The 13,022-nt window shown below is 48.1% G+C and overlaps 1 protein-coding gene and 1 long non-coding RNA gene across 2 annotated transcripts in view; both read right to left on the bottom strand.

Moving 5' to 3' along the window:
- LOC108791433 (RING finger protein 112-like) overlaps positions 1-13,022 on the bottom strand; it is a 50,220-nt gene that overhangs the window by 27,133 nt on the left and 10,065 nt on the right. The gene's annotated exons all lie outside the window — the stretch shown is intronic.
- LOC108791451 lies at positions 8,049-11,844 on the bottom strand. Its single transcript, XR_001941504.1, has 3 exons — positions 11,736-11,844; positions 11,295-11,345; positions 8,049-8,068 (listed from the first exon to the last, which is right to left on the bottom strand). It is a non-coding gene; the product is annotated as an uncharacterized LOC108791451 (long non-coding RNA).

Genomic DNA, 13,022 nt, shown 5'->3' with positions numbered 1-13,022 from the left:
AGCTTGGAGGAATGCTTGAGCCCAGCCAAAAGTCCACGTTTTGATAACATCCAAGCAAACCAAACCCAGGGCCACCTGTGACTTAGCAACCGATGAGGCCATGTGTCTCTCACAGCAAGCCACTGTGTGACCTGCACAGCATCATTGGTGGAGACTGTGTGGCCCCCAGGATGATAGCAATATTATGTTACAAAATTTTGGGACTTTTTATTTTTATTGTGAAAAAATAATATTAACTGAATACCACAAAAAGAAAGTTTTGTCTCAAAGAATGGTATCATTAATTTGAGAGAAATTGTCAAGCTATCACAGTGTTGAGCAATGGCCTGGTAATGAAGAGGTATTACAGGCTGGAACTCAAGTGGTTAAATAAGACCCACTTGCATGCTTCCCTAAGGAGGTTCTAATCACTGGTACCTAATCTGGAACACCTCATTCTAATTTCATGGATTTGAGGTGGTGGTAAATGTAGGGGTGTACTTACTTTTTCCATGTGACAGTGACAAATCTACATTTTCATTAACTGAGATTATAAGAAAGAATGCACCACGTCAATGTTACGTCTCATTTGTATATCACCTTTATCTGTAGGTAGTGTTTGAATGAAGATCTAAGCTTTGTCTGTTATGTTGAATAAGTCAACAATTTCCATGGGGTGCACTTACTTTTTCACATGACTGTATGAACTTTCCTTGTAGAAACCATTCTGCTGTCACATGACAGATCACCAAAACCTTCTGAACACAAATCCAGCACCCGCTTGAAGCATTGCAACTCCTCCCACAGCCGCCCCTACAAGAAATTCTGATGTTGCTGCTGTAGCTGCAGGCGCAGCTGCGAACCATCCTCCAATTGAAGGAAACCACCATCCTGCAGCTGCCACAGGAGCTGCAGCTGGAAGCAGGAATGGCACTGCAGCTGTCGCAGCGGCTGTCAGTCCCACGTGTACAGCAGCTTTGAGTCCGGTATACTTTAGATTATTTTTGTGAGTTTCACAGAATTTGTCTCCTTCCTCCTTCAGTTGGTCCAGTAATTTCCCCACTAGATTTATGTGATGCTCGTCTCTGATTAGCAGAGACCGCTCATGAACATTTTTTATAACTTCTGAGACCTTTTCAGAAACCAGAGTTGACATTTGGTTGGGTAATCTCCACCGTGTCTATGGAAACAGGAGAGAAACAACCAATATTAATACTTTGGGCTTCAGATGTAAACTAGACATGTGCAACTCATTTAGAAAAGATTTGTTACTCGGACGCATTTTCGGAAATTCACACATTCGGATGCATACGGATTTCCGAATGACAAAAATAACAAATGCAAACGAATACAAACTTCCGATAACAAAAATTTCAGATGCATCCGCACCCCGAATGAAGTTTTATGGTGTTAAGCATCAACTTAAAAAAAAAAAGATCCAAATTTTCGTTAGCGGTAGTCTGTACGAATGTTCGGTATGAACAAATTTTCGTTGCAGCAAAGTGACATAAATGACTTTTTTTTTGCAGCCAGCAGAAGAGAAGAAGTGAGGTTCCCCCCCAATTGATACCAGACCCTTTAGGCCTGTTAGGAATGTTAGGAGGGAACCCCCAACAGATCTGAGGAGAAGCTGCAGGCTGAGGTGTGTTGGCCGCCTGGCACCCCTGTTGCCATGGTGCCCTGTGCGGCGGCACGACTCGCACACCCCAAAGGCCAGCCGTGGCTGGAACCCTCACACTGTGAGCTGCAGTGTCTGGGAGGGGGAGCGTGAAGAACACATAAAGGCTTACTCTGGGGGGGGAAGGAAGTCTACATGCCAAAGACATGCTGGTCGGTAAATTGGCTCCTATCTAAATTGACCTTATTGAGCATGTACATATGCATGAGAGATAGGAACCTTAGATTGTAAGCTCCTCGAGGGCAGGGACTGATGTGAATGTACAGTATATAAAGTGCTGCATACATTGTCTTCGCTATATAACAACCTATAGTAATAATAAGGCTTCTGCATTACATAGTAAATGGATTTGGAACCTGTTTAGACCTTTAAATGTACTTTAAGTTAGGGGTGGAAGGAATTAATATGGAATTGAGGAGCCAGTCTGTCCAATCCAGGAGCCTTTAGGATTATTTTTCGGAGCCAGCTCCACTGACAACAACTAGAGAAAACCTCAAAAGTTAGGTGCCAAGTGTGCTTTTTAAGGAGTATTGGCAACCTGGCTCCCGGGGTTTTTCCAACCCTGCTTTACAGTGACACTAAACTCAGCAGTTGAACCTTAAAAATGCATTCATGTACCCCAAACCATTAACAAAAATGTATCATATTTGTGTATGACTCGGCTGTAGATCCTCCAATCATCTCTGAATTGGTGCTGACGCTGTTCTTCCTTCTGGAGGGGGGCTACTTTTGTTCCCAATGGTCTAAGTGTGTGTTATAAAGTAGTCACCGCTCCAAGCTCACTCCCGTGAAGGTGTCAGGGACCATAGCACCTCCAGGGGGTGCAGGAGCCAGGTCCTGGAGTTCTTGTGCACGCCTGCAGGTGTTTTCGGGCAGCCAGGAGATGTTAGGTACCAGACCACCACTGGGTGGTGCTGGAACCAGCTTGTCCAGTCCTCACCTGTGGCTCTCTCCCAGCTGTCAGTGATTAATCACTACCTGGGAGGGGATTTAATCCCTCCCTGCACTCAGGATTTTGCTTCGGTACCCTGTTGCTATTTCCTGCGAATCCTGAGTCCTGTTACCTGCTTATGTTCCTGAGTCCTGTTGCCCTGCTCCCCAGGTTTTCCACCTGTTATCCCCCGTGTGGGTATTCTGCGCTATTCTCCTAGTTTCAGTTACTTTATATTATCTTTTTGTATGTGCTTGGGTGTGTATTTAGTTGGTGGTGGTTTGTGTTATGTGTTGCTCTGTATAAATAAAACATATTTATAAGCTCAATTGGCCTTGTCTGGTGTGGTCACGCATTTGGTCCTTGCGTGGGGGTACCTCCATGCGGAGCGAGGACACCTGCGCATGGTACCCATGACAGAATACTGAAGCCACAAAACGACCAAATCGACCACTGGCTTTGGAGTTCTTTTTGTTTCCCCTTTTTCTACTGTCGAGATGGATCTCGAGGGGATGCGTTGTTATGTGCATTTAGCATCCGAGGCACCGCAGCGCTGCCGACAGATATTCCAGAGTTCCCGCAGAGCAGACCTATTGGAGTGTTTCCGCAGGGCTCATTGTTTCATGGCTATAACTGGTTGTCCTCTTGGGGATATCCAACCCCTAATCCAAATTTGTATTGAACTTGCTCTGAGAGGTGATCAGGGTGATGACCTCTCCCCTCCATATACCCTGTCACAGGTTGTGTCACTAGTGTGGTTCTTAGAGGATGATCCTGCCGGGTTTTTTTAACATTACTCTGAGTTTTCACAGGAGGCCTTGTTACAATGTATTGAGGCGGTTCAGTCCCTTATTGACCAGGGGATATGTGTGAAAACCTCTACCAAACCCCTGCTCCAGATGTGGTCTGACATACGGCCCATGCAGGCTAGTCCCCACTCCAGGTCCCGATCAGGCTTAGCCATGTTGAGGATGACAACAGTAGTAACTACTGCTGCTCCTGATTATGACAGCTGCTCCCTGTTTGCTACAGCAACAGCTCCTGTCTGCCAGTCAGCTACGCCTGTTCCCAGGGCTACCCAGCAAGGACCTTCGCGTCTCCTGGCTACATTTCACCTGGACACGGAGGATCTTGAGGAATGGACTGATTGCTCGGAGGATGAGGATTGCAGTGACTGCTCTGAGGAGGATAAGGCTGTGGAGGACCATTCTGGATACTCAGGGTTCATCCCAGTCCAGCCTATTCCAGTTCCAGTTGTTCCTGCTCCTGTTCCAGACGATCCTGTTCCAGTTGATCCTGTTCCAGTTGATCCTGTTCCAGACGATCCTGTTCCAGACGATCCTGTTCCAGACGATCCTGTTCCAGACGATCCTGTTCCAGACGATCCTGTTCCAGACGACCCTGTTCCTGTTCCAGTCGTTCCTGCTCCTGTTCCAGACGTTCCTGTTGCAGACGATCCTGCTCCTGTTCCAGTCGTTCCGGTTCCAGTTGTTCCTGCTCCTGTTCCAGTCGTTCCTGCTCCTGTTCTAGATGAACCTGCTCCTGTTCCAGTCATTCCTGCTCCTGTTCCAGTCGTTCCTGCTCCTGTTCCAGTCGTTCCTGCTCCTGTTCCAGACAATCCTGCTCCTGTTCCAGTCGTTCCTGCTCCTGTTCCAGTCGTACCTGCTCCTGTTCCAGTCTTTCCTGTTCCAGTCGTTCCTGTTCCAGTCGTTCCTGTTCCAGTCGTTGCTGTTCCAGTCGTTCCTGTTCCAGTCGTTGCTGTTCCAGTCGTTCCTGTTCCAGTCGTTGCTGTTCCAGTCGTTCCTGTTCCAGTCGTTGCTGTTCCAGTCGTTCCTGTTCCAGTCGATCCTGCTCCAGTCGTTCCTGCTCCTGTTCCAGTCGTTCCTGCTCCTGTTCTAGACGATCCTGCTCCTGTTCCAGTCGATCCTGTTCCAGACGAGCTGATGCCAGTCCCAGTCCAACCTGCTTCTGTGCCAGCCCTGCCTGCTTCAGCTTCTGGGCCAGTCAAGCCTGCTCCACTGCCAGTTCCAGGCCAGCCTGCCCTGGCACAAGATCCTTCATCCCTGGGACCTCCCTTATCCACGTCCCTCCATGCTATCCCGAGGGGTTCCCTTCATCTTTTGGACAGGCTGGCCCATTCAAGCAAGTGGGATCCTCGCCCATTTCTTAAGACTCCTTGCCCTCTGGCCTCCGCTATAGTTTTGGAGTATACTGCATGTCCTGAAACCCTGTGTCAACCACAGCAGTGTGTGCCTGCTGCCCAGCTCCTGGTCTCTGATGATCCTGTGCCTACTGCCCAGCTCTTGGTCTCTGATGATCCTGTGCCTGCTGCCCAGCTCATGGTCTCTGATGATCCTGTGTCTGCTGCCCAGCTCCTGGTCTCTTATGATCTTGTGCCTGCGGCCGCGCTCCTGGTCTCTGATGATCCCGTGCCTGCTGCCCTGCTCCTGGTCTCTGATGATCCCATGCCTGCTGCCCAGCTCCTGGTCTCTTATGATCCTGTGCCCGCTGCCTAGCTCCTGTTCTCTTATGATCCTGTGCCTGCTGCCCAGCTCCCGGTCTCTGATGATCCTCTGCCTGCTACCCAGCTCCTGGTCTCTAATAATCCTGTGCATGCTGCCCAGCTCTTCACCTCCGCTGATCGGGTGCCTGCTGCCCAGCTCTTCGTCTCCGCTGATCCGGTGCCTGCTGCCCAGCTCTTCGCCTCAGCTGATCAGGTGCCTGCTGCCCAGCTCTTCACCTCCACTGATCCGGTGCCTGCTGCCTAGCTCCTAGCCCCTACTGCTCCATTGCCTTGGCCCCTTGTCCAGCTCTACTTTGTGGGACCTTCGCCCAACGTCTGCTCTGGTCTAGGTGGTGCGGGTATGCCCCTTGCAGCTGAGGGGCCTAGGGGTTTGGGCATCCACTCAAGGTAGGGTGATCATGAGCGCGGGCCTAGACCTGGTAGTGGTGATGTCCCGGGAAACAGGGAGCTCCATCTGAGTCTTCCTGGTTTCTGGATACTGTCACTGCGTTCTCCGAGCTGTGTGGTAACCTGGGCCACCTGCCCCCACTGCTTTGGAGGTATCCGGGAGGTAGGCTGAGTGCACTGATGGTCCTATTGACCCCCCATGCTACTCGAAGGTGGTATGCTCGGGGCCTCCTAAGCTCCTCAGTGCTGGGCAGTATGCGCTGCAGAACCCTGGGGCCCATTGCATAGGTGTTGGCACGTCCGCCGGCTTATGGAACTTGCAGCTGGATCCGGGTGGTGGGATGCTCGGCCTGTTGCCTGACCCTGGCGGAGAGGGGCTCGACCGGTCGCCAGACAGTTGCAGTGGGGCGTACGGCAAACTCGGCGGACATGCGGGCCTTTTGTGGACTTGGACCTGTGGGGCATTTGCGGAATTTGTTTCATCGACCTTCCGCTTGGGACTTTGTTGGAGCGTTCTGAGCCCTCTCCTTGAATGGGGCGGGGGCTACTGTCAGTGACCATAGCACCTACAGGGGGTGCAGGAACCAGGTCCTGGAGTTCTTGTGCATGCCTCCAGGTGTTTTCGGGCAGCCAGGAGATGTTAGGTACCAGACCATCACTGGGTGGTGCTGGAACCTGCTTGTCCAGTCCTCACCTGTGGCTCTCTCCCAGCTGTCAGTGATTAATCACTACCTGGGAGGGGATTTAATCCCTCTCTGCACTCAGGATTTTGCTTCAGTACCCTGTTGCTATTTCCTGCGAATCCTGAGCCCTGTTACCTGCTTGTTGTCCTGAGCCCTGTTACCTGCTTATGTTCCTGAGTCCTGTTGCCCTGCTCCCCACTGTTCATTCCTCCAGGATGATTGGGAGCATCTGCTTCCTCTCGCAGGATTCGCCCACAATAATTCCACAAGTTCTTCCACTCTCCACACTCCGTTTTTCGCCAACTACGGGTTCCACCCTAGTCCTCTAACTCCAACCAGCATTCCTACAAACGTTCCTGCAACAGAGATTATATGTCCACCTTGCAGAAAACCCTAGTAAATCTGAAGGAGAATCTCAAATGGGCCCATGAGTGGCAAAAGTACTATTACGACCGCCAGAGAAGAGAGACCCCTCCATACCAAGAAGGGGATTCAGTTTGGCTGTCAACGAAGAACCTCCGCTTGGGGACGCCCTCTAAAAAACTGGGGAAACAGTTGCTGGGCTCTTTCCAAATTGATAAGGTTATCAACGCTAACACCATGAGGCTCATACTGCCTCATAGCTTGCAAGTGCACCCCACCTTTCACGTATCTCTACTCAAACCGTTCCGTCCTAACCCCTTCCCTGACAGGACTCCTCCACCCACACCGCCGATCATCGTTCAGGGTGAGGAGGAGTTCGAGATAGAGGAGCTCCTCGATTCCAGAAGACGAAGGGGAAGGCTCCAATATCTCATTCGTTGGAAGGGGTACGTTCCTCAAGACGACTCATGGGAGGATGAGGAGGCGGTGCACGTTTGCGTACCATCTGGAGCGCAGCGCCTGTGTTACTATGACGCCAATCGCGGCTTGCACTCCAGAGTGGAACGCAGCGTACAGCACGGCCGTCACTCGGCTCCGCCCATCCAACGGCTGACCCTTTATATGCGGAAGAGGAGCTAAACACGGCGTTCCACTAATGGAGTGTGCGCCCTGTTAGATCCATTCACCACGAAGCTGTAGCTCGCGGTATACTGAGACGCCGCAGTATACCGCAAGCTGCTGCTCGCGGTATACTGAGACACCGCAGCTGAAGCGGATCCCGACAATTATGCCGGGATCCGCCCAGCTGCGTGACTGACAGCTGGCTCTCCCTATCTAGATGCAGAGCCAGCTGTACCCGCCCCTCCCCCGTCCATTCGGCCAGTCAGCGCTGGCGGATCGGAGCGGGGAGGGGGGAATCCAGCCCCTCCCCTGTCACGGCAGAGAGCCGTGACAGGATCGAGAGGTGAGCGAACGCCGGTATGTGTTCGCTCACCTCCCGATCTACTGAGCCGACCTGTGACAGTCTCATTGTCACACGTCGGCTAGAACTATGAGGTGAGTAAAAAGCACTCATCTCATAGTTCTCCTTTAATGCTACATAACTCCGCAGTTGAGATCCTGACAAATGAACTACGAGCGTTACAAAGTGTCAGCAACAATTCAGAGATGATTGGAGGATCTACAGCCGAGTGATACAGAAATAGGATACATTTCTGTTAATAGCTGGGGTACATGAATGCATTTTTAAGACTTAACTCCTGAGTATAGTGTCACTTTAAGTGTTTGGTTTAGGTTTTTTTAGATTTAAGTTACTTTGTATACTATTGGGAAGTAAAACACAGTTATTGCTTTCTAGGAGCTTCCATTTAGCCTAATAAATGTTTTATAATACATGAATAAGTAACATTTGCTTTTTGATAGCTTTTTACCTGATTATTCAGAAAGTCTTGAAACTCAGTTAATATTCTTTCAGTTTCCTTCTCTGTCTGCCTTCGTGCTTCAGTCTTGAGTTGGTTGCACAGCTGTGAGGAAAGATGATTATATGTGAGCAGAAACATGAGATTGTACGCTTCTGGCTGATAAACCCTGGCTTTGCGTAGCTGCTGACAGATCTGCAATATTTGGGTTAAGGCCTTATACCTACTATTAATTTTAGGATGCTTTTAAAAAAAAATTTGGTCATAGATTTTGTAAAGTGAGAAAGAAACATTTAGAATGGGAATTTCCCATAATGCTGATGTGCTAAAAACCAAAAACACGTTTCCCTATGGAGCTGCAAGTGTAAGAGGGGACATGACAGGAGGAGTCCAGATCCGAACGTTGGGTTGAGTAAGTATAGGAGACCGGAATGGGATGGGGTGGAATGGTCAGTTGGTGGAGAAGGAGAGGTGATAAGGATGGACAGTGTAGGATGGGTGGACTATGTTGTGTGGGAGGAGATTGGGGGTAGTCTTATTAAGGTTGAGCACTGAGCAGACAAGGAGCCATATTGGGATGGAAGTACAAGTGGAGTAAGTTAGTCCAGCCATGCTTAGCAGTCAGTCAGTCAGGGATCTGGGATGGATGGCAATTTGAAGACCGTGCTGCAGAGGATCAGGGATCAGGAGGTGACTGAGCCCATGGGATCATTGGGAGCATGGGTGCATACTAACCACTGAACCTTCACATTCTCAAATAATTCATTCCCACAGCTACCACAGCTACCTCCTCATGTATCATTTCCCCCTCCTCTTTCAGATTGTAAGCCCTCAGGGGCAGGGCCCTCCTTACCATCTTGTCTTGAATTGTATTGTAACTGTAATGTCTTCCTAATATTGTAAAGTGCTGCGCAAACTGTTGGCGCTATATAAATACTATGTAATAATAATAATAAGTAAGGCAAGGCAGGGCTCTGGTACCTCAGTGCTCAGTCAGCTCCTTTACTCGTGACCCACCTTTCATGGCCCAGTCAGGATCATTGCATGGTGGAGAAGAATCAGCTTCTGGTGAAGGTGAGGCATTCGCAGCAGGATCTTCCAGAGTTACGGAGTCAGCGACCCTCCTTCACAGTTAGAGTTGTCTGCACAATCCCTACATCTGGAGCCAGGATGACAGCAGGGCCATCTTCTGGATGCCAGCAGCTTCCAAGTTTGGAAACTTGAATATTTGCATATATTCACTTTATTGCCTCTTTAACATTTCCACCCATGAGTGGAAGAAAGGAAATTAAGTGAGGAAGGAAGAGGATGATGAGAGCAGGAGATACAGGCTGATCCCCCATGGCGTGGTTTCTCTCCAACATGCAATGATCACCAATTTCACAACTGGTTGTAGGCGATTGCAACCCTGTGAAGTGCAGGGGGGGAAAAAAGCCCAAACAGTGCTCAGGTCTCTTTTGCTACCTGGAGTCTATCATGGAGGCTAACAGGGTTTATGGCGGCAATGCCCGGATGCTATATGATGAACAGTTTCAGCAAAGGATGTCGGTGTGGCCGAGCCTTTCCTGGGAACATAAGGACATCAGCCTCTGTATAAGGCTTATTGCAGCTCCAAGGAGATCAGTGTCCCATGGGGCGGTGAATTTGCCCTTTCATTCAGGAGCCTATGGCTCAGGGAGTTCTGGGCAATCGACTTCAACGATGAAGGGCATTTGCTGGTGTTTTAATGACAGCCAGTGGAAATGGGGGACCTTGTTCTGCTTACTATAAAGAGTTATGGACACCGGCACTCCAAAGTAAAAAAACTTCTTTTATTGACGCATCATGCAACAATACACTTATTGCAACGTTTCGGGGTCACATTGCAGTACACTTGTTCTGCCTGATGAAGGGGATCCTGTGTGACCCCGAAACATTGCAATAAGTGTATTGTTGCATGATGCGTCAATAAAAGAAGTTTTTTTACTTTGGAGTGCCGGTGTCCATAACTCTTTATACTTTGCCTGGACGGTGGCCATCCGTCGACTACTGATGCACCCAACCCATTCATCAAGGATTTAGCGGTAAGGAGTGCAATGGGTACACTGACTATTACTTGTTCTGCTTACGCCACAAATGTGTGTGGGTGCGAAATTTCGGTGCATTCCTAACTACAACAATTAGATTTGTTTTCCTGAAAGAAGAGGCGCCCAAGGGGGGACATGATTGCAATCCTAAACTCATCACTGGGGATTGCGGTATTGAGAATAGACGATTTAAACCAAGAACTTTGAGGAAATTGGAGGGGAATGCAGTATAATCTTGAACTTCTGGGTTTTTTACTGTGAGAGCAGTAAAACTGTGGAATTCACATGCACAACAGAAAACATTAATAGCTTCAAACATCACTTGGATGAGTTCCTCAGTTTACAGGATATACAGGGTTATGGGAATTGATAGCATTGATCAACACGTATTAATCAACACACTCACTATATACACTATATTACCAAAAGTATTGGGACACCCCTCCAAATCATTGGATTCAGGTGTTCTGTGAAATTCCTCACCACTAAATATTCCGCGGTCACCTGTTAGTGGTATTATAACAAAGTGGAAGAAACTGGGAACAGCAGCAAGAAGTGTAAAATGACAGAGCGAGGTCAGCGCATGCTGAAGTGCACAGTGCACAGAAGTCGCCAACTGTCTGCAGAGTCAGTAGCTACAGACCTCCAAACTTCATGTGGCCTTCAGATTGGCACAACAACAGTGCGTAGAGAGCTTCATGGAATGGGTTTCCATGGCCGAGCAGCTGCATCCAAGCCTTACATCACCAAGTGCAATGCAAAGCGTGGGATGCCGTGGTGTAAAGCGCGCCGCCACTGGACTCTAGAGAAGTGGAGACGTGTTCTCTGGAGTGACCAATCACGCTTCTCTGTCTGGCAATCCGATGGACATGTCTGGGTTTGCCGTTTGCGCGCGCGAGCAGAAAAAAATTGACGTCTGGAGACGGCAACCCGCCAATGCAGCAGTGCCGTCCATTTTTTTACTACGGGTGGACGGCAAGAGGTTAAACCTGATGGACCCAATTCTTTATTCAACCTTACCTACTATGTAACTGTCTAACTTTCACCAGTAATAATAGCCACACAGGTAACTCCGCTATCTTCATCCAATCATCTTGGGGTCATGGAATGTGTCATCGTTTTCACTAAGATAGTAATTTTCTTCATTTTCCTCCTGTCTCTTATGGGTTTCGCCTCGTAGTCACTGTTTGTTCTCTATTGGAATTTGGATACTGCACCACTGTCCACAATTAGTCATTAAAATATCTTGCATAAACAAACCTCACCTCATAAGGATTTGAGATGTAGTGTTGATTTTGCACATACGCCACGCACACCTGGAACATGAGAACAGCACAGATTAATATGCTTCAAGTGAAAACTACAAAACTATCAATTTGATTCAGATAAGGTGAACCTGTCCGCGTGAGCTAGATTTTGCTGGCATGTAACATCGTGCACCAATTCCGCCTGTTATGGGGCGATGATTCGCTTCTCTGGACAGCAAGGAAGACGCATGTGGGAATTATCTTTTTATATGAACAACTGAAATACTGGTGTCACTACAAGAGGAGGGTGTCCCTTTCAAAGCAACTTTTAGTGCTAAAGGACAAGCGGGCCATACAGCCCTAGGGATAGCATAGGGATAGCAGCCTGGCATGGAACTTTCGGAGCACATTAAGGACGTTCAGATTCTTGATAAGAGTGGAAATCCAGTCAACACCAACCTTCAGCTTTTCAGCCATCTTCTTACATGTCATACCAGAGTGGCAGTTCTGGGTTCTCGTTACCACATCCATCAGGAACTTTCTTAAAGTTTTTTGGAAATCATCATCCATGTCTGGGTACATTGGATCACATTGGGAAGGAGAAATGTTAGATTTTTATCAGTTAAAAAATGTACACAGAATAAACATAGGAAAGGAAACTGCACATTGTGAAGGGACGTCTCCCTACAGAGACATGGTGGACTGTATGTGACAGTACCAATGGTGTATGATATGAAATTAAAACAGGTTCTCCATTTTGGTCAGGGTTCATGAACCTGTATCAGTCTTGTATCTGTTTTAACTAATATCCCCGACTTTGATATCAGCATCTTCCAACCCCGTATATGACAGCACTCATACAGAGAGAGAGGGGGACAGGACTAAGAGCCAATCAGGTGTACTGAATACAAATGTGCTTACAAGGAAAATGCTAAAAAAAGGGCAAAGTGAGTAGGACGATGACCTCATCAGTCTCCTGCTGTTGTGCCCCACCTGTACACATGTTTCTGTTCTTGCATCACATTGCATGAAGTTATTGTATTGTTGTAAATGCCTGACATCTACATGTACATTTGCACCTCCCTCTATTTTCCCCTCCTGGTTAGAGCTAGGTGGTACAGTCCAAGATAGACCCTCCTTTCTTTCTCCATGTTCTCTTAGTATACTGCTAGCCTTCATAGCAGACACTCAGCTGAGGAGATCATTGTCCTTATACACTTCAAGACACTGGAAAGAATCCTCTGTATTTCACAATGTGTAGCAAAACTGGATTAAACTTCTGTGCTTTATTGGCGAGTTAAGCTGTCTGTGGATTGTTCTGATTCAGCAGGTGACCATACTGCCAGGACTGATCATGATGTAAAGGAGGTATGTGAATGTATAAAGTGGCATTAGAAACAGAACACCTGCAGTTCTTTCACTGTCCATTCAACAGGCTGGGGGTGGTGAGATACCACTGCATTCCTTCTATAGTCTATAACTGTAACCGTAAAATTAGCGTCGGAGTAACTGTGTGGTCAGCAGGGCTGCGTAAATCTCAGGACTGGATGGACAGAATGGAAAATTCTTTGGCTGGTAAATCCACTCTCTTATAGGTAATCTATCTGTATTTTCAGCCATTTGTCTGCATGTCTGCTACATGTTTGCTGATGAAAAGACATACCTACATGTAGTATGCAGAAGCTTACCTCTAAGTCTTGCGTCTTCACCTTCAGCTGTGACATCTCCAGGATATGTCATTAAGAA

The sequence above is a fragment of the Nanorana parkeri genome, unplaced genomic scaffold (assembly GCF_000935625.1).
Source record: "Nanorana parkeri isolate BGI_ZX_2015 unplaced genomic scaffold, ASM93562v1 scaffold551, whole genome shotgun sequence".
NCBI classification, from domain to species: Eukaryota; Metazoa; Chordata; class Amphibia; order Anura; family Dicroglossidae; genus Nanorana; species Nanorana parkeri.
Note: the sequence above shows the minus strand (reverse complement) of the source record. Positions and strands in the feature narration are given on the sequence as shown.